This window comes from Leucoraja erinacea, chromosome 15 (genome assembly GCF_028641065.1).
Source record: "Leucoraja erinacea ecotype New England chromosome 15, Leri_hhj_1, whole genome shotgun sequence".
NCBI lineage: Eukaryota > Metazoa > Chordata > Chondrichthyes > Rajiformes > Rajidae > Leucoraja > Leucoraja erinaceus.
Window position 1 is genome coordinate 21270801 of NC_073391.1, and position 22446 is coordinate 21293246.

The following is a 22446-nucleotide window of genomic DNA, read 5'->3' on the forward strand; positions in this document are numbered from 1 at the left end:
CCTGGTCCCGTAAGATGCACTAATTTGAAGTTTCAGCAAAGTTTTAAAAACTAGTAATACGCATCAGACTCCCATTGCGAGAATCTGCAATCTATTTATATTGCAATAAAATACCAATGCAAAATGTTGTGCCTTGCTACTGGAGGTGTATTTAAATGTCTAATGGTGTAAGGCCACCACCTCTGGCCTTAAAAATGAACTTTGTATATTTGGAAGCACATTCCTTCACGTCAACATTTTTTTTGGTGTTCATTGGCTTTTAAAATGTATTTATGGAGCTCCATTTGTAACATTGTAACTTAGTCACTTTATATTTTAAATTATCTTGTGTTTTGAGCAAAATATTTACACCATCCTTTCTGCTTCCTTGTCTGATTGTAAGAATACTGATTTGTGAATGGTTGCAAAGATGGCTGTAATGTGGGTACCAAATATCTCCTTAAACTGGCGACTCACGGCCATCAACTCTGAGAAGAGGGAATTCATTTTCACTAATTCTTTGATGCTAACCGCAAGTACTGTTGTACTGGCACTATGCAAATCCTGTGGCATAGTGTGTGATCCCTAAACTAAAGCACGTCCACAAAAAAAAGAGAATGACATAAAATGCCCACCATTACATCTTTCGCATCTTGTGTTCCCAAGGTGGCCTCCTGTACACCGGTGAGACGGAGCGTAGACTCAGCGTCCGCTTTGCTGGACACTTGTGCTCGGTCCATCAAGGCCTACCAGATGTCCCGGTTGCTAACTAACATTCCTTCCCATCCACATAATAACCTTTCTGTGCTGGGTCTCCTCCAATGCCAGAGTATTGCCACGTGCAAACTGGAGGAACAGCACCTCGTATTCCGCTTTGGCAGCTTGCAACTCAACAGTATGAACATTGAATTCTCGAATTTTAGGTAACTAATCCACAAACCGCCCCCTTTCCTATTTGGGTCCCATATTTACAATTGCAGTTAAGTAAAACCAATCCTCTTGACCATGACTGCTCTTGAATTTTTTACTCTCTCAATCTACTGTGTTTAAACACTAGTTGTGTATAATTGGCAAACTATTATCATACAAAATAAAATTTGCCCAGGGGCTGTGCTTATATCATTTTAAAGTTGTCTTCTCCAATCCAGTTTTAGAAACAGTGGAGTAATAAGGATTCAAAGTAAAGATGTCGCTGTGGATCAGCGTTATTAATGTAATGTGACTTTTGGAAGCATGGTTTGTGCGTCAACTCCATCCTGCCTGCTAAGTGTGGCTCTGATCCCAGCAGCAGATTTGTGGGCCCTGATTTTTTTAATTTTTTTTTTTTGTGGGCCTGTGAGTTTGTTGCTGTGATAAGGGAGCCAGATTTATCAGGGATAAATGCCAGGAGCTAGCTCATGGGCATTACTCTCCTGGGACCTCCATTAGAATGATAATGGTGAAAATATAGCAAAGGAGTTGTGCAAGTCCTTGATGTTTTCTCCTGTGGCTTTGCTGCTCTGTATTCACAAACACAAGTGCACACACACTGAGCAATGCTATTTGCTCTGCTTCAGTGACACTTCGGATGGACACTGCACTATAGGTTATTCTTTGACTGCACTTTTTTGTTGTCAAGGTGTAAATCAAAATAATTGCTAAGCAAATAACTTGGTTTTTACTAAATTGCCCACAAGACTGATTAATAGTGTAGTTGATAAATTTATAAAGTGGTTATGGAATGAGAGCTATTTATCTTCAAAGCTTGCAAGTAGCTTTATGATAGCTATCTGGTAATGTCTATTGTGTGCATATTTTTTGTTTTCTCTCTCATGTTTATACTGTTGTTAGTTAATTTGCACGTCAACAATGAAAGTAAATCGTTTTTTTCTCAGGTTGCATCAATGGCAAAATAATCCCTAATATTGCAGAATAAATTAGTGTCTGTTCTTCATTGATGAAGTTTCTAAATAAATTTAGTTTAGTTAATTGTCACGTGTACCGAGGTACAGTGAAAAGCTTTTTATTGCATGTCTGCCTTGTCTGTTACGGTTGGATGTAAATTATTCTTGTGACTGAGCAAACTTGGGGAAACACCGTAAAAATAAATCTTGCTCCATTGTATTATTTGTTTGTTGCCTGTAAGGTGGAAAAGTATGTGTTGGAAGGAACTGCAGATGCTGATTTAAACCGAAGATAGACACAAAAACCTGGAGATGGGCACTGAGTTACTCCAGCTTTTTAGGTCTCTCTTAGGTGGTAAAGTAGATATACTTTCTGGGAAAAAACTATCATCAGAGACATTCAATTTCCTTTCTGATTATTCCAGAAGACAAAAGAAATGGTTCCAATTTAAACCAAATTAAAGGTTCTTAAATTCATAGGGCATTGAACATATTACATGAGGCATATTTTGTCTGCAATGCATTGATACTTGGGATATGTGGATTGATTGTAATCATGTAGTGTTTTTCTGCTGAAGATAGACACAAAATGCTGGATTAACTCAGCAGGACAAGCAGCATCTCTGGAGAGGAATGGGTGACGTTTCGGGTCGAGCCCCTTCTACGGACTAGTTAGGGATAAGGGACGATGAGGTAAAGAGATAAATAACAATGAATGAAAGATGTTTAAAAAAGTAAGAAAACTAACTGGTTAGCACGCAACAAAAAGCATTTCACTGCACCTCGGTCGGTACATGTGACAATAAACTAAACGGAAAAACTGGATTTGGAGCTTTACATGGAATCCAATTGAAAATTAGTTGCTTAATATATTGCATTGCTATATTTGAAGCATCATTTATAAACTTGTGAGATAATTTAGAGATAATTTACATTGAACATTTGTGTTCCTGTACAGATTATTAGAAAATGGAAATATGTTGCTAAGCTAAGTCTTTTTGTTTATTTCTGATGTGCACATCACCAGGAATGCAGAGATTCCAAATTGATTGTGAGTCCTGAACACGTGCTACTGACTAATGTTGCATGGGTAACTCAGCGAGACAGGCAACATCTCTGGATAGAAGGAATGGGTGACGTTTTGGGACAAGACCCTTCAGTCTAAAGAAGGGTCTTGAACTAAAACCTCACACATTCCTTCTATCCGGAGATGCTGCCTGGCCCGCTGAGTTACTCCAGCATTGTGTCTATCTTCAGTGTAAACCAGCACCTGCAGTTCCCTCCTACACAATGTTTTATGGGTGTTTTGAATGCTTATGTTCAAAAGAAAATCAGAATGCATTTATAATTTTGCTACAGGATAGTAAACTCTGCCTTTTTAATGTGAGATGTGAATGATTATGTGACAATTTCATGTCCAGTGTCTGCAATTAATGTAACAGGACAACTTGTTTTGCTCAAAATTCTAAACATACCTTTCTCCAAACACTCATGTCTTGTCTGAATGCCAGATGCTTTTACATTGCTTGACTCAAGTTGGAAATGTTTTCAATTCTTGAGTTAACCACATAGTGGGGGACTTCTCTAAATCACAAAGTAGCATTTTGTGTGAAGCCATAATTAAACTATTACTTCTACTCCAACCCCATCACCCGCATTCTGTAAAAGGATATCAAAAATAGAGTTTTATGCGCACTGTTTTGATCAAGATCTTGGGTTGAAACCAATAAGATGTTGATACAAACATTTGCATTTTGATACAGTGTGTTAAATTGCTGTGAGGGAAAGTACAAAGGGAATTTTCTTGGAAATCTAAACGGAAATTATTTTAAATCCACACGCAGGCTTCTTCATATCTTTTAAATATTTTAACTCCCTTTTGAAAATGTTGCCACAATGTTTTGCTGAGTCAAGGGATGGAAGTTAAACGTGTCTGATAAGGGATTGCTGAACATACACCATTCCTCAACCCATTATCCTTTGAGATTCACTAGTGTTAGTTGGAAGGTTTCGCTGTTCACTGTTGACTAGCCCAGTCACATTAAACAGCTTTGCAATCTATCTTAGTTAACTCTAAAGTGTATATAAAAGACCAAGCTGGAAGTGTTGTATTGCAACTTACTGGTTGAAGCATCAGAATAAAATGTGATGATAAAAAAGTAAGTAATTGTTAAATTTAGGGTTAGGGTGATGCAATAGGTGTATGATGCAATGTATCTCCATTGCAGCTATGCTGATGGTGCCCTAAATATCAAAATAATCTTGTTATCTGCAATATGTTTGGAACCTTTTAATTTTCCGTCTGAATAGTAGTCATCCTGTTTTGATGAGTTTCAATTGTGGCATGTATTCCTGGCAGTATTTTTGGTGTTTTAGTTTAGAACTGCCTACTGCTTGGCAACTAAAATGGCTCGGGGCAACGACTTTCAGCCAAGCTGTAAAACTACATAATGCTAGTACCAGGGGTCGCACTCCTGTGGCATACTGGACGTCACGGTACACTGAGCCGTGCAGTTGATAACTGCCCTACAAAATATATATATATATATATATATATATAATCTCTCTCTCCCATATATATATATATATATATATATATGTGTGTGTGTATTGTGTGTGTGTGTGTGATTAAGATAATTAAGAAACTACTAGATTAAGTGGGACCAATTGGGGTGTGGGAGGGGGGGGGGGGGGGGGGGGTGCGCACTCTGCTCACCCCGGACCTTCAGCTTTTGGCCTCACTCAGCGGATCCCGGTCGGGCTCTGGCTTCACTCAGTGGCTTCCGGCTCGTTGTGCTGGTCGCCGCAGAAGCAACCCGCACGCTGCTCACTCTGCGTGTTGCGCACTCCGCACTCGCTCAACACACTCTGCTCCTTCAACTTTATTCTCCTCGCCGTTAGTGATTGAGAGCGATTTTTTAACGATTTTTAAACCTTCATAACTTTTGTACTATTCCACCGATTGGAACAAAACTTGTTGCACTTGTAGCACAAAAGAATCATCAGTAAGGTGGCAAAAATCATAGCGCTATTTGGGTACCGTATATGCGCAAATGTAAAAACAACACAAACCGGAAAAGGACAAGATGAGAGTTTTATAAGTATACTAGACCAAGTGCAGACCCGTTGTGTCTGCTCCCCCAATGGTGTTATCCCCCAACCCAATATTCCACCATGCACCCATCTCCTCCAACGGAACTGAAGCCATTCCCAAATGTAAGATTCCAGCACTCCCCTGCCTCCCTCAGCAGTGGATTGAAAAAAAAATCCAATTGCACCTTTCAGCCTGCTGCAGCAGTTCCAATTGCAATACCAATTGGCCCTCCCCCTCCTGTTGAAGCACTTGCTGTGATATCCCATTGAGGTTAAAAGTTCAGAGTGTTCCTGTCTTGCAACTTTGTTTTGAAGTGTGTTGGAAGCTGATAGGAAGGAGCAGCGAATCAAAAGGAAGAAAGGCAGCCGGACGGACGGACGGCATGCGGCAGCCACAGACTTTTATATAATAACTAGACCAAGTGCAGACCCGTTGGGTCTGCTCCCCCCAATGGTGTGATCCCCCAACCCAATATTCCACCATGCACCCGTCTCCTCCAATGGAACTGAAGCCGTTCTCAAAAGTAAGATTCCAGCACTGCCCTGCCTCTTTTAAAAATAAATCCCTGCCTGCTGCAGCAGTGAAAAGTTCAGTGTTCCTGTCTTGCAACATTGTTTCGAAGTGTGTTGGAAGCTGAGGAAGGAGCAGCCGCCAACGAATCAAAAGGCAGGAAGGGATCCGTACTGCAGGCGGACGGACGGCGGACGGATTTGAGTTTTATATATAAAAGGATTTGATTAAAAACATGTACTTCAACACGACGAAATGAAATGAGGAGCGGATACTTAGAAAGAAAAGCGAAATCTCTACCGAAATGGAAAATATCTCGGAGATTGAGCGTCTGGATTGGGCGTGGCAATGAATCAAAGGAAGAAATGCAGCCGGCAGCCGTACATGCAAATGAATCCATTCCGATTGGACATCTGCGAGCATCGGCCATTCCGATTGGACATCTGCGAGTATCGGGCACGAATCGAAAGGCAGGAAGGGATCCGTACTGCAGGCGGACGGACGGATTTGAGTTTTATATAGATAGACTAGATCAAGTGCAGACCCATTGGGTCTGCTCCCCCAATGGTGTGATTCCCCCAACCCAATATTCCACCATGCACCCGTCTCCTCCAATGGAACTGAAGCCGTTGCCAAATGTAAGTTTCCAGCACTCCCCTGCCTCCCTCAATTGCACCTCCCCTGCCTGCTGCAGCAGTGAAAAGTTCAGTGTTCCTGTCTTGCAACTTTGTTTCGAAGTGTGTTGGAAGCTGATAGGAAGGAGCAGCCGTCAACGAATCAAAAGGCAGGAAGGGATCCGTACTGCAGGCGGACGGATGGATTTGAGTTTTATATATTAATAGATATATATTAGATAGATAGATAGATAGATGTACTTTGTGGTTGATTAAAAGTCAGATTTATATATTTTTGTACGATAAACAATTTTTTACTGAAAAATTCATAAAATCTCAACTGTTCGGTGTTTCATGTGACTTAGTACAATTAAAACAGCTGAGCAGGATGGGATTTTCGAGCTGGTGAGGCAGCTTCCTCACTGAGGAATTATTTCGAGAATGTAATTGAAGAGAAATGGCTTAAGCAACAGAACAACTAATACTGCTGACAGTTATGATTTCTCAGCAGTGACCAGAAGGTGAAGCTTCAGTGGAAGACTGGCAATTTGGACATTTTGACATTAATAATATCACCAATTTGTTTCCCTTGGTGTATATGCAGAACGTCACTGAAAAATTGAGTCACCGATCTGACCCGAGCCAATGAGCCAGTTCTCTTAAGTCCTTAATGAAGAACATTCCTTAATGTTCTGCCATTGATGGTGTGGCTCTGGTAAATGAAACTTGATTTACTTTTTGTAATTTTTGGTTTAGTTCCAAGATGTTTTATCAACTTTATTTGGTGTTCAATACAATTGAGTATTTTTGGATATTTAAATGAATATCGATTGAGGTGCATCAACCTCCACTCGGTATAAAACGCAGCCAAAGCAAAACTTGTAATATCAGTTAGTTGGTTCAGCCCTAACCTCTTCATTTCTCTTAACGAAATCTTCACTTTCTTTCACAGAAATCTATTTACCTTTTATAACTTAATACCCCGTTATCTACTTCCATCACTTTAAATCTCTGGCTTTTATCATCACACAATCACATCATTAACCAATGCATCCTAGAGTCCATGTGGACTGATCCAGATCCATATAAGCACTTTGATTGAAATGCTTGAACTGTTTCACACATTGCTGACATGGTGCAAAATAAATTTATTTTCCAATTGGGCCTTTAAGAATTAAAAAAAATGTTTAAAATCAATTGAAGGAGAGACAATCAACTGACTTTGATATGCAATGACATCAGGGGCAGTTTTACATGATTGGTTCAGATCTCGGGCAAATACAGTGGGCGCTTGCACTTCCAGATGATCTTGAAGACAAGGGGCAGATACCCTGTGTTGGCAATGTAGCAAGTGTACTGTTAATCATCCACTCTCAAAAACCTGCACTCATCCAAAGTGCTGCCTAGGAAACGGGTTATTCCATAATAAACCCAATGCCAACATCACAATCTTGGAAGTCTTAACATCCTGTTAAATTTCTGATGATCTATATCTAACTTTCTTCAGCCAAGAGAAGTCACCATTTTCTTTGCAACACTAAAGCAAACCTTTAAGCTGCATGACCTAAATATTTGCATTTTCGCTCCCTTAAAAAAAACCTTGCGCTACGATGCATTTTTTAAAACAAGTTTAATTAACTGTCCTGTATTGCGTCATATTACCTGCTCCTTTTGGTTCATTGTCAATTTTTTTCTGATAGGACCCCTGTGCGACATTTCCATTTTAAGGGATGCTCCTCAACTTACGACACTTCGACTTGCAATATTTTGGCTTTATTATGGTGCAAAAGCGATGAACATTCAGTATAAACCGTACTTTAAATTTTGATCTTTTCCCGGGCTAGTGATATGCGGTATGATATTCTCTCGTGATGCTGGACAATGTCAGCGAGCCACAGCTCCCAGTCACCCACGCGATCACGAATGTAAACAACCGATAGCACGGCCAGCGAAATGCCGCACCTCTACTTGCTTGCAAGACGCCGCCACCGACAAGACGTGCTTGGTGACGGTGTGCCGACCGACGCCTTCTTGGGCAGCTGCACTGGCTGGTGCTGCAGCTGAGCTGGTTGTTGCTGCCGCCGTCTCTTCACCATTGCTCCCTTATCCGGCGCTGGGCCAGCCTGAGGCGGGGTGGTGCCGCTTCCACCGTCTCCTCCTCCCCCTGCGCTTCCCCATCCACCGGATTCGCCGGGAAATTCCGGCTTCTGGTTCTCAACCATGCCGGAGTAGCTCTAAACCCGTCCTTTCCACCTCATTCTCTCGGTTCCATTCCCTCACCAGGAGCGGCCAAAACTAGTGGAGCGATGAGCGCCAGCAACCGTTTTTATGAGGCGAAGGCAGACAAGGTAGAGTAAACATGAAAAGGGCCCTTCGTGTTGGGTTCTTTAGCAGCCTGACTCATTACCATACTGCCATAAAACCTTCCATGAATAAATCGATCCCAATGCACTGTAACAACTGAGGCATCGCAGGCTCTGAAGTTTGCCCCTGGGTCAACAAAACCGCATTCACTGCACATGTTACAGAGAGCAACAGCCCCACCTTCTCCCCACACCCCACAACACTTTGTCACTTCAACAGTGCTAGTGCTAGAAAATGAATGTTTCTCTAAAAATGAGAAGTAAACTTCTGTCGCTGCTGCCGGAGTAGCGCTCTCAAAGTGACAAGAATGCTGTGCTCACTTGATCACTACGATGTTCTGATGAAAAGGAATGCTGTGTGCATAGAAATGCACCTCAAAAACATATTGCGAAACAAAATGTTAGCAGAAGTGCCCAACATCAAGATCGTGCTGCTTCCCAAGAAAGAAAAAGGGACACGGCACAGCAGAAAAGAGAGAATATTCGGTAGGTTAGGTGTGCTAAATGCATTTTTTTTCACGATATTTTCGATATACGATGAGTTCACTGTATATGAATACAAGCTTGTATTGCCATAGTTTGGTTCGAAAGGAAAGACTGTGGAAGAGTATGGCATGTGTTACAGATTCCAACTACTCTCTGGGGGTGGTGGGGAAATGAGTTTTGGAATCCATCCTGAGATTCTTTCTAGCATTCTTGCCCCTTACTGTAAATGATGCCCTCTATTTGTAACTAACTCTGCAGTAGGAAATACTTTCTGCAGCGTACTATATCTGTGCCTCTTTTAATTTGTATACCCCCTTAACTTCCTATACTGAATAGTAAGCAAGCCCTCTCCTCATAATAGAAGCAAAATGATTCTAATCATGAAGTAGGATGATTAGGAAACACAAAACATGCCAAGATTCGGGGACAAAATAATTCTAAAACTTTCAATTTCTATTAGTTAACCACCCCTCTCCTTTATGAACATTTAATAACCCTTAAGGAGACTGAAGATTTTAATGCACTAAATATTTGTTGACAGTAATTTTATTTGGAATGGTGATCTTTACCTGGCATTGACACTAGCATTGGGCGGTTTTGCACAGCAAGGAACTCCTATAAAGAAGTTGCTGCCATTGCTTAATGTAAAACAGCATACCCTTGCTTTTAATGTTGCCAAAGGTTACATTTGCAACAAATTAAGGGAATAAGTTTCTTATCTTCCAAGCAGCTCGCAGAGTTAACTGTACATAGTTGTAGCAAGTAATTTTTAGGAGGTTGGGAAATCTAATTTTGTTACTTTGTGTTTCTTTGCAAAGAATTCATTGAGCCAAAAGATTACATTTGATTTATAAATAATGATTGCATCACCGTGTTAGAAATTTAGCGTTCTTCCACATAATATGGGAGTTATCATTATGACCCACCTTCTTAAAATAAAAAATCTGCCACTCTTAAGGCTTTGATGGAAGTAAAACTGTTTCACCCTAATGGTTCAGGGGGGACCCGAACAATCCATACTGGAAAGTTTGCAGGTTTGTCAGCCACTCTGCTCAGTACGGACACTTTCCAACAATCGTAGGTGACCATTTGCAACTAAAGTAAGAAGTTCTTCGTAGAAACAAAGAACTGCAGATGTAGGTTGACAAAAGAAGGCTGGAGTAACCCATAAATGTTGATGTTAATGTTCAAACATAGGGTGACGCACATGCAACTTTTGTGATGCTTGGGAGGATGACAGAAAGAAAAGGGAATGGCAGAGTAAGGCATATGAATCACTTGGCTTCACAAGAATGTCCTGGCCTGGGAGTGCTTGACTCGCCTATCAGTGCTGCCAAAGACAAAGTGATGGAGACAGGGTATAGTGACTGAATATTCCACTCCATTTATGTTTCTTTAGTTTTTCTGTCTTGTGTTTAACTTTATTGAAGTTGGGCAAACTGAGTTTACACAGCATTTGTCCCCCCCCCCCCCCCCCTTATTTCCAGTCATAAATTTCAATGAACCTCCTTGAGAGGATAATGAAGGTTTTTATTGCAATTAACTTTTTTCATGCTCTAGATTATGAAGCATGCCAATCGCACGTTCTCCAATATTCCTAAGCCTCATGCCTCAACAGGGTTAGGAGCAGCCCCTGTCATGGTTGAAGCCATGCTGGGCTTGCCTATCCATGTATTATGTTAGGAAAGCTGGGCAAGCTGCAACCCTCCAAAGTGACAGGATTTGGTGGGGAAGTCTCATGACCTAGTTTCTTTTTCAAACAGCCATATCACGTACTTGTCCATAGAGTGGAATCGTGTCACATTCAAAGCTTTCCTTTATTTTGATTTTAAAGTGTCCAAGTGACACTTCTATTCAGAGTGATTTATATTTCATTGTCCAACACCCTAAGGAATCTAGCTTGCATCTGGCAATGCTTCCATTGGGATGGCAACCCTATATTATCATGAACAATTAATCCTTATTCAGAGTTGAACCTGGGCAATGTCCTTGCACGGGAATTCATCAGAAGTCTAGTGGTAATATAGTTGAGCGTCATCTTTGACTTGTTTGTTGTTTAGTTGCAGAGTTTGCAGCAGAATTCATTGGATATGAATTATAACTGGAAACACGGCCTAAAATTAAGCTTTCAATTTTTTCCCATTGCTGAAGACAGTACTGGCATTATTACTGGAAATTTCTAATTTGCAACACAAACCATCAGTTGAAGAGAGTACTGGACATGGTATGGGGGTCTGGAGGGTCTGTTTCTGTGCTGCATAACTCTAACTATGTCTTCCAGATTTGGCCTAATAATTAGGTGTGTGGTCATCTGGAGGAAGATTTGTGTTTTTTTTTAATTTGACACACTATGTCAGCCAATGAGTTATTTTACAGCAGACAAAGTCAACTTACTTTTAAAACAAAGACAATCTGTTCAAAGAGCACAGGGAACAAACTGCAGCAACTAGTCTCCCCCCTAAACAGAAAAAGCAGGATAATTACTCCAGAATAATAAAACAAGTAGAGAACAGCAACCTATAAACTACCCCCATAAAATCAATCAGTTACATACAGCAATGTGGTCTCTAATTTTGATTTATGGAAAATGCCCAGTTGTTTCCATTCTGGCAGGCTGGACTGCATTGCACACTTAGACTTCACTTTTATAATTTTTCTAATTATTTGTAATAAATATTCTTGGGAACAGTGAACAAATGCTGAACTAAAATAACATCGCAAAAGTTATGAATATTACTGGTCCACATTGTACTGTTGTATTTCCCAATAGTCTAGTGGGCGAATCAAAAGCTTTTGAGGAGGTAGCTTTACTTGTCCACGCTTGTCCTTGTAAAATGATATAATGATTCCTAGATATCTACCGTTTCCAATTTTAGCTATAGTGGCAATTTCCTTTGAAAGTTATTAATGGCACCCTTTCCAGATTAAATTCTCCAATATGTTTTAAGAAAGGAAAGATAATTTTTACCAATAGCTTTGAAACTGTGTACTTTAGCTACTGACCCACATTCTGGATAAAACATATTTTTCTGATCTTTTCTGAAGCCCCCCTGATTTTTAGCATCTTCATAAAATCTTTCCTGTGAGAATTATAATCTCAGTTTCTCAGGTCTCAGAGCCTAACCGAAATCTGTCCATTTCACCGATATGTTTATGTCGGATATAATGGAAGAGTAAAAAAAAGAATGATTCTGTCAGTTTTGCATTAAAGTTTGAATTATAATTTTCTCTTAAGAGTCTCTACTGAATTTATTTGCACAAAGGACTTTAGGCTTTAGCAATAACACAGGAGTTTTTAAATTTATTGATCTTTTTTTTTTGTTATGTTATCTGTGAGAACTGTGTTTACGGGCCTGTTATGTTGCACGTAAAAATTTCATTGTTTAAAATGTCATTGTTAATTTTCAGTACGTATGACAATAAGACGCTCTTGACTCTCTTGAATACGAGGGTTATAAGTAGAACAGTTTTGCCAAAGGGCAACTGGGATTTAGTTTAGTTTCGAGACGCAGCACAGAAACAGGCCCTTCGACCCACTGAATCCGCACCAACCAACGATCCCCACGCACTAACACTATCCTACACACTGGGGACAATTTATCATTTTACCAAGCCAATTAGCCTACGAACCTGTATGTCTTTAGAGTGCACCCGGAGAAAACCCATGCCCGTCACAGGGAGAACGTACAAACTCCATACAGACAGCACCTGTAGTCGGGATCGAACCCGGGTCTCTGGTGCTGTAAGGCAGCAACTCTACCGTTGTGCCAGCCTGCTGCCCTGTTACCTGATTTGATTTTTAACTGGAACAAAATAAACTTTTATCCTCAAATGCTGGCCAGCCATTCCCCATGTGCACGTGGCAACTGCTTGTTCATTTCAATAGCAGTGTTTTAAAAGCTGTTTATTTCTCTGTTCTTCACTGAGATTAATTTCGCCTGTAGCCTAATATGGATTGGGAAATTACTCAGTGAGCCTTTGATCTAGGCAGAAGCTGAGGTGCACAGATTTTACTCGGGTGTGATGGATGGAAACCAGGTCACCTCAGCAGAAGCAGCACAACCAGAACAATTGTCAAAGATTGGCAGTAATGTCCCTGTCAATTACAAAGAAGGAGCTTGAGGCCAGTCATCTCATAAGGTCATAAGTGATGGGAGGAGAATTAGGAGGCCCATCAAGTCTACTCCGCCATTCAAATGTGGCTGATCTATCTCTCCCTCGTATCCCCATTCTCTTGCCATCTACCCATAACCTCTGACACCAGTACTAATCAAAAAATCTATCTATCTCTGCCTTAATCAAATATCTATCTATCTCAGTCTGAAGAAGGGTTTCGGCCCGAAACGTTACCCATTTCCTTCGCTCCATAGATGCTGCTGCACCCGCTGAGTTTCTCCAGCATTTTTGTGTACCTTCTATCAATCTCTGCCTATCTCTTGAGATTTAAAGACTGTTCTGAAATCTAGCGGATTCTGCAGTGTATGCAGGCAGTTCAGAAACGGGAGAGGTTTACTATAAGAATCCACCAGCATCCCAATTTGGGTTCAATTAATTGCTGACAGATTTGTAGTCAATTTGGTTACATACAGAGATCGCTTCATTCCTCTTATACCAGTGGGTAATGGAACAATTGTTTCTCCTGTTTCAGTGTGTAAACTATAGCTTGCAAGAAAGAAAATAGAAGTATAACAAATAATTTGTTGAGTGTAGTATGAAGCCTCTAACAGGCAAACCATGAAGTGAAGTGAAGCATCAAAAAGTATCTGGTTATATTCTGGCAGAGAAATGCATATTGCAGAAGGTGATATTTTCAACATTTGTCGTCATTGCTCAAGTGGACAAATGGGAAATTCTTGTCATCTCAAAATTAAAACACATCCTTCCTGGATCAGGTTGAATTGCATTTAAACAGATTCCGTTTTAGTAACTGGATGTTGAATCTGACAACCTAAGAACTAGACCATAAACAAAAAATGTCATTACTCCAGGGAGCTGGCTCGTGAGACAATTGCACCATTGTATTGGTGGGTTTTATAGGTAGCAGGGAGATTTGTGGTGGTTTAATGTTTTCTGGGCAGAGGAAGGGTGGGGGCGGGGAATGCAGGAGGTGAGCCTTGACTTCTATGAGGGTAGCTGTCAGCAGTTGCAAACTAGCTGCAGATTTTTCACCCAAGAATGTGATTGCATTTATTTTCCTGTTTGATTAAACAGGGTGGGAAAAGAACACAAGTAATTTCTGCTTCTTTCACCCCTGCCTTGGAGCAACAGCTGTAGAGAATGACTGTTCCACAAGAACAAAATTACTTGTAGCAAGATCTTAAAACAAAAGTCTACGGAGCCATAGATTTGAGGTCATGCAGACTATGAAGTTGGGAACGGCCCACTCTGAGTTGCACTGGAAAGGAATAATGTCGGCTTTTTTCCTCCTTTTGGTATTCTATCTGAATGTTAACAAGTAGTCTTTTTCATTCATAGAATGTTCATCTATAACTGAGCATAAAGAATAAAAATTATGAATGATTATTCAACAAGACAGTGCCTCTTTGTTCACCCATCTAGGCTCCATTTCAATTATTTTTTTAAAGTAAATCGGCACAGTGTAATTCCCTCGCTCCTGTTAGAAATTGGTATTTTCATCCTTTTAAAAAAAATAATCGATCGTTTATGTCAAAGTCAATTTTATTCGTCACATACACCCGGATGTGCAGTGAAAATGTGCTGTTTAAGACAGCAAAACACTTCCTTGTCAATCAGTTAGACTTAAAGATGGAGATTATCGAAATGTGTGAGGGTTGATTCTTGAGGTGGGAAAACTTGCTGACTAAATATGTCTTCACCAAAACAGCTGCCTCCTGTCTATTGATTGATTTTTAACAAAGTTGTTTGTGTCGCTTGCCCGTCACTGAGAGTGCATGGTTGTGGTAAGTTACCCACGTGAAGAGTTGACCTAGATCCCTAAACCGCTTACACTGCATTCCTAAAGTTTGGATGGTGAGATCAACATTGGTGTCTGGAGATCAACATGGTGTCCATGTTTGCTTTGCTGCAGCCAGTCTCATTAGTATGACAACTGACACATGTCTAACCAGTCGGTACTGTAGTTTAGGCTTCACTGGGCATGGTGCATGCACAGAAAATTTGATACCATTAGAAATTAGAGACACCCATAGTTGAAGTATCTTAAATATCTGTGCATTGAGCTCTGCAGTCCCCTTTTAAATTAAAAAAACGATGTTAAAGGTGTGACAAAAGCAAAGGTGCCATGATTTTAGTTTCAACAAAAAATATTTTCCTCTTATTCTGAATACCTGATAATAAGTATTAACTCCTTGAAGGTGCTACTATATTAGCTGCAAAATAAATATTTTCCACAGAATACTTCATAATGTATGATTTGGAAGCGGGATTAAAATGGGAAAACATCAAAAGCAATCAGCGATATATGTTGTTGGGTAGTTAATTTTTTTTCTGCAATGCCCTTAACATATTGATGTTGATGCAAGCAATTTTGAATTCAAAGTTGGGCCTTAAAATTATGCTTCACTGACGATCCCGAACCGTCACCCATTCCTTCTCTCAAGAGATGTTGCTTGCCCTGCTGAGTTACTCCAGCATGTTGTGTCTATCTTTGGTGTAAACCAGCATCTGCAGTTCCTTCCTACACTTAATATTATGCTGTTCAAGAAGGAACTGCAGATGCTGGAAGATCGAAGGTACACAAAAATGCTGGAGAAACTCAGCGGGTGCAGCAGCATCTATGGAGCGAAGGAAATAGGTGATGTTTCGGGCCGAAACCCTTCTTCAGACTGAAGTTTCTCCAGCATTTTTGTGTACCTTAATATTATGCTGTTTGATTAAAGAGGCACAAATCCATTAATCTTGGGGTGGTTCATTTATGTAATAAGCTTTTATTTTCAATCATCGTGTAATTGTTTTTAGCATGAGGTGAGACTAGAATTGGATAATGTGAATAATCTATAGGAAAGGGAGGCAGGTGGGCAGTTGTCCATTCTAATGAAGTTTTTTTTTAACTCCAGGGAACAAGGGTAAAATTTGGAGAGCAGTTGATCAGCACCCTCATTACTGATGTGCTGGGTGTGAGTGGCTTATCATTGGGGAAGTGGGTTCATTATTGCATGGTAATTTGCTGCTGTTATTATTCGCAACAATACAGGAAGTGATCAGCATTAAACTTTAGTTACTCAATTTGTTTTTAGATTATTTCACATACTGGCGGTTAAAATTTAACGCAGGAAAGTAAAAAAGTCGTGCATATTGGCAGGAAGCGTAAAGCAAGGAAAAGTGGACTAAACGGTAGTTTAAATGGGTACATAGGAATAGAAGAAGCAGAGTATAAATCTTGATGGAAAAAATGGTTTGCAAAAGTAGTTACATGTAGGATCCCGGGCTTTGATGAATACATGGAACACAAATGTTATGAGGTTATGTTTGACTTTTTTTTAATTAAAACACTGGTTAAGCCATAAATGGACTATTGATTTCAATCCCAATAACTACATTAGGACACAAAGGTCTTTACGAGATTACAAAAAAGAGATGAACATTCCATGGAGGATATACTGTGAACAGTCCATGGAAGAGATATTTTAGTTGCAAGAATGGACAAGAGAAGCTGAAGTTGATCTTGGTGCAGAAAGAATGTTTAGAGGAGGTTTTGTCGAGGTGTATACAATTATCACTAGTTTGGATAGGGATAATAGAGAGAAACTGCCTCCAACCATGGAGGACCAAGAACCAAGGGGGGTCAGTTTTAAGCTGATTGTCACCACTTTATATTTTTACCTGTGAGTAATTATAATCTGCTTAAAAGAGTGGCTTACAAATGAAAATATTTTAACATTTACTATAAAAAGGCAGACCATTGGTGGGAGAGAGCAAAGGTAAGCATTTGAGCATTTGATTGGATTGCTCCAGTAAAGGCCCTGTCCTACTTAGGCTATTTTTTAGGTGACTACAGGCGACCAGGCTGTGGCCACATGGTCACCGGGGTGTTGCCTATATGGTCGTGAGTCGTCTCTTCAATCGCCCAAAGAGTAGTAGCGTCTTTCTGGTCGCCACTGGATTTTCAACATGTTCAAAAAATGTTGGCGACAGTGGGTTGAGGCCAATTGAATTGAATTGAATCCTTTATTTGTCATTCAGACCTTTCGGTTAAAATGAGCGTAGCTTGACTTCTCCTGACGTAGGTTGTTGCCAGGTGATGTAGGTTGTCGCCAGTGCTGGCTTTGGTGAATTCCATTGGTGACTACCTACATCAACCGGCGACTGAATTGTCTTCAGTTGTCGCCGACAGGGTCGTAGCTTGTTGCCTGTGTGGTTGTAGGTGGACGTCCTAATGGGTCGCTGGTTAGCAATAGCTTGACGTAGCTTGATGTCGACTAGGTGGTAGGTTGTTGTAGCTTGTCGTAGACATTGTCGTAGGGGGCGGGGGGTCCAGTCGCCGTTAAAATTGCCTATGTGGTACAGGCCCTTAAGCAGGGCTCTCGCTTAACTTTTTTTCCCTGTTGCCAGCCGGGCAACCTTGGCAGCTTTTTAGGTTGCCCAATGACAGTTTAGGTGGTCATTTAAGATGGCTTGCATGACGCGTGCTCAGACGAAGTCGTAGTTACCAGTCGGAATTATGCTCAATAAAGCATTCACATATTATTTCTGCTTCAAATAAAGTCACAAACTAACATATTCACCATGCTCAAGCCATCATTCCCACTTCAAAATTACCGTTAAAATTTCAACTGAAATATCTCCTGACCAAATTTGTGATGTATATGACTGACTGTAGAAGTAAAACCTGGATAAATCCAACGTATAGTTGTGAATGTTGCTCATTAAATAACTACAGTACTGATACTCCGTATATAGAGCATTGATTTGTCATTAAAATGAATTCTGTAATAATGTGTCAGTGACAATTGAACACTGTGGTTTTAATGTTTCACGTGTTCACAATTTAATCACTCCATCTTTATGGATTAAAACAAATAACATTGGGAATTAAAACATATTTGATCGCATTCCGTTATCAAACAGTGAATGTTAGCTCTGAAGACATTTCCAGCACAATAGGGTCGGGAGGGGTGGGGGGGTGTGGGTAGGTGTGCGAGGGCAGGGTGAATAGATGGTGGTGGAGGGGGGGGGGCTTGAGAAGGCAATCAGTGCGGATTGGATGGATTGAGGCAGGGGAATTAGTGCGTGTTGGTTGGAGTAGGTAAAATTGTGAGGGGAGAACCCGGGGGTTGTCAGTGGGGTTGAAGGGGGGGGGGGGGGGGGGGGGGGGGGATCTGTGCAGGATGGATGGGAAGGGGGGGTCAGTACAGGATGAATTGGGGAACCAGTGTAGGATTGATGGGGAGTGGCAAGATAATCAATGCGAGGTGGATAGGGAGCTCAGTGCAGGATGAATAGATGGGGGAGGGGGCGGGTGTGGAGTAGATGAGGAGGGGATAAGGGGAGTGGAGGGGGTCGTACAAAAGAGAGAGAGAGTGAGAGAGGGGAAGGGGCAGAGGAGGTGGGAAGGAAGGCCAACACTCCCCGGTCAACACCTGTCAGGCATGGAAATCGCTATCAAAATATGGAGGGGACCGCGGACAGAATATCTTGGCGGCCGCACACGCATGCGCACACGCACGGCTTCGGAGGCTCAATCCAGCGCTAAATGCAGCTCATCTGCCTGTCTCGCCCAAAGATACTAGAGGAGCTCCTCTATAATCTCTGGTCTCGCATACAGCCCTGTCTCAATCCAGACAGGGACGGGCAGAGTTGAGCAGCGCTGCTTCTCTGCGCTGGCTGTGGGCCTGGGGCACTGCGCCCATCTGACTCCCGACGTCTCTGGCCACCCCCGGGGGGGAGGGGCTATCGGGTGGCGACGGGGAAGGTTCAATGGCGGGATCGATCCTGGCTGAGGTGCAGGGCTGCCGAAAGTGTTTTGGCAAGTCTCCCTCCTCCAATCACCGCGCTCTATCCTCAGCCCCCCCCCCCACTCTACTTCTGCCTCTGACCGACACCTCCCTCCTCCCAAGGGTTTGTTTTGAAAGCGTCGTTGGCAGAGGCCGGGCGGGGTGCGGGAGGAGGAGGAGATGGAGCCGCTGCTGCTGCTGTGCGGGGCCCGTCATTCACTCCGACCCTCCGTCACACCACACTTAGCATCTTTCCTACAACCATCGCCGACGGAAAACGTCACGTTCCTTTTCTCCAAATATGCTGCCGGACGCGCGGAGTTACTCCAGTTATTTGTGTCTATCTTCGGTATAAACCAAGTTACCAAGCCGGGGAAAATGGCTCGCCAATTTTGCCAAAACAGTTCAAGAATTATTATCTATGTCCAGTTTTAGCATCTTTACATTGAAAAGGAGTAGATTGTATTTGGTTTTGGTTGCCATCTGCAAGCAATGTATGTTTGAGGGGGCAATTCAATAATACATTGCTGGGAATGCTTGAGAGTTTAAGTAAGCAGCAAGCAGAAATCCTACTTACCTATTTTGACTCTATTTGAAAGCAAATGATTTACTAAATCGGCATGTTTTTTATGCTGCTTCCACTATGGATGAATACTTCAGTGCAAGGTTAGTGGTTTGTTATCACAAGAGTGATCTCTGGGATTTTGAGAAGAGAAAACCTTTCTTTCCCACTTGTGGGGAGTGTGGTTCTTTTCTGGATTTCACTTGCTCAGCATTAGCAAGGGATTGGAACACTGCTGCTTCCAGACTGTGGCCCTGAACTAACAAGGACGATTTGTTTTCTAAAGTACCTCTCAAGTTTCAGAACTTTGCTATGAAACATAAGCAAGGAAATGATTTGGCAGGCGTTACGGGTAGGAATTGTAAGCAAGGCCTAATACTCAGTGTAGCAGTTACCTCGCCAGCTATTGGGATAAGCCCATATTAAATTCATTTTTCTCATGAAGGCGTTTGCTTTGCAGTTTTGCCATCTAAATGTTGAAATTCAATGGCTATTTGGAATTGATTTTTAGCAAGGTGAATTATTGTTAATTATTAACATTTTCGTGTGATTTCAGTGTTAATGAAGGCATGCACCTTCTGGACCTTGGACTGACACTCCTAGTAAAGGGCATTGGCTCATGTGGGAAGTAAATTGATTTATTTTCTAGACCATCTTATGATGACGGCTTTGTGAGTGCTGTTAATGCACTTTCAAAATCGTATAGGCAACATTTTATATCAAGTTGTTTATATTGTTATGCAGCAAATATCAATGCATTAAAATGGTTTAGATTATTATTCCAGCAATACCAAACAAGCAAGCATAACAAACTACTGTAATCTTAACTCTACATTCTGACAATAGCAGAAACCAGGAATCCCATCTTTCAGTTACTGGTCTGCAGTTTTCTGCTAAAGTGAAATTTGATCTGTCATTTGCAAAGTCTATTCAGGGCTACTTTATTATAGACAACTTTCCATTTCATCATAGTCTATCGGTCACAGAGAGACTCGGAGAAAAGAAAAATCTGTCTGAGAACTTTTTTAATAGCTTGCTTTTGCTTTGGAGCTAACATAATTTCAAACCATTAAATTTGAAAACATGTGGAATTTTAGAAATTCCCATTTCTGCCCCTTTTGTTTTCTCCGAAGTTTTCTTATCCCCTCTTTGCAGATTTTACCCCAGGTTGTTTCAGGGTGGGTCACAGTCCATTTATAATGTTCAGTTTTCACTGATGGCATGTTTTGACAGAGCTCCAGGTGTCTCTTTGTTTGCCTCGATATGGTTCAGTGGGCTTACCAATTAGTGTCAAGCCAAAGCCAGTGGGTAATTTGGAAGGTCATGTGGTGAAGGGGCACTTGGTAAGATGATCCATGGCAGGCTGTGCCTTCGTGCTGTCAAAATTGTCCTGGGAAAGTTCAGCGGTGAGTGATGAAGTAGGTTTGGCACAGAGACTTACGCAGCACGTTTCCTAAACATGACACATTTTCCATGCCTTTCCTCTTTCGCCCTCACTCGACTCCCTCTGATTTTTTTTTTTTCCAACCAAACTCAAACAGGGGTAAGCTCATAATTAAGCCTCTGCTCCAATATCCAACCGAAGGTTAATGTTAAATTACATTTCACGATTGTTGAAAACTTCCTTGGAACTTTGTGGTCAACTTCAGAGAAGTGTCAACATAACTGGAACTATAAGGCTATACGTTCTTCTGTGTAGGAAGGAACTGCAGATGCTGGTTCACACTAAAGATAGACACAAAATGCTGGAATAACCCATCGGGACAGGCAGCATCTCTGGATAGAAGGAAGGTGATGTTTTGGGTCGAGTGCTGCTTTGTCAACCTTGCATATTCCCCCTTTAAAGTGACAAACAAACTAATTTTTCATTGAGCCATCGGTACAGGGTATGGTGTTTCAATAAGATGTCGTTATTGCAAGCACTTTCAAATAACTATCTTTTGAATAAAAGGTTTAAACTGTCTTTGCACCCTTTCATTGAAACTGTTGGCTTTTAATATCATGGAGCACATAATTATCTGCAAGTTAATTGTTAAAGACTTTTTTATTTACTTAGTGATAACTTTTGTATGCACAGCACAGTAAAATGATTTAGAAGCCTAACACAATCAAGAATTTAAATCCCCCATGATCTCGTGCTGTAAAAGTATATTGGGAAATGACTGGATGTCTAACACTTCATCTCCAGGCAACAACTCTGTTCATAATGGAAGGTGGTTTCAATTTCAGGGAGAAAACATTCGGACAAGACAGCTTGCTTTTGTTCATGCTCTTCTTTTCCCCGTGTAATTATAGCCACTTTTGGGAGAACCAATCTGCAGTTGGAATTTGCATGAAACTAATGAGTCAGATTTTTTTTTTTCTTTAAATAATAATGAACTTGGAACTTTTATAAGCCATGCTTAATAGAGCCTTACTGTCTTTTAATTAAACTAAATGATGGTTTAGTGGAATGAAAGAAATAAGAATGGTAAAAACAAGGCACGGAGAGAGAAAAGCAGACACTGGACTGTATAACGGTGGGGTGGTGCAACATGCCATGTTTCTAGACTGTTGCAAACATTCTCTTTGTATCCATTTTTATTGTAAATAAACACTCAGATTTTTATTGAAGAATTGCAGTGCTGGTTACTGACATGCCATACCCTGTTAATGTGTTTGGCTTGATTTTCTTTCAAAAAACAACATGAAAATAACTGAGGTGCCTATCCCTCATGGAGCTATTATGGCTACTATTAAATCTTTCTCCTCCTTTCAATGTCTTCATTGTTTGGAATACAGCAGCTTCGCTAGGTCATATCCCTTCAAGCAATCTGAAGACGCGTTCTTCTGAGCTTGCTTGTACTTCGCCCAGTTTCCACAGTCCTTCTTTGGTTTTCAAGTATATTGTTAGAAATGTTTAAGTATTGATTTTGTCACTATGAAAAATGACACAAATTTTCAACCTCGACTGATTCTGTGACCAAGTCACAGAAAATATTAGCTTTTAATTTCATTAATTTTCAGTTCTTGGTCAATGTTAGAAGGGGCAGTATTTACCG

At 41.0% G+C, this 22446-nt stretch overlaps 1 protein-coding gene across 25 annotated transcripts in view; it reads left to right on the forward strand.

Moving 5' to 3' along the window:
- The window catches only part of tcf7l2 (transcription factor 7 like 2), a 168807-nt gene that overhangs the window by 67212 nt on the left and 79149 nt on the right, over positions 1 to 22446 (forward strand). The window lies entirely within an intron of this gene.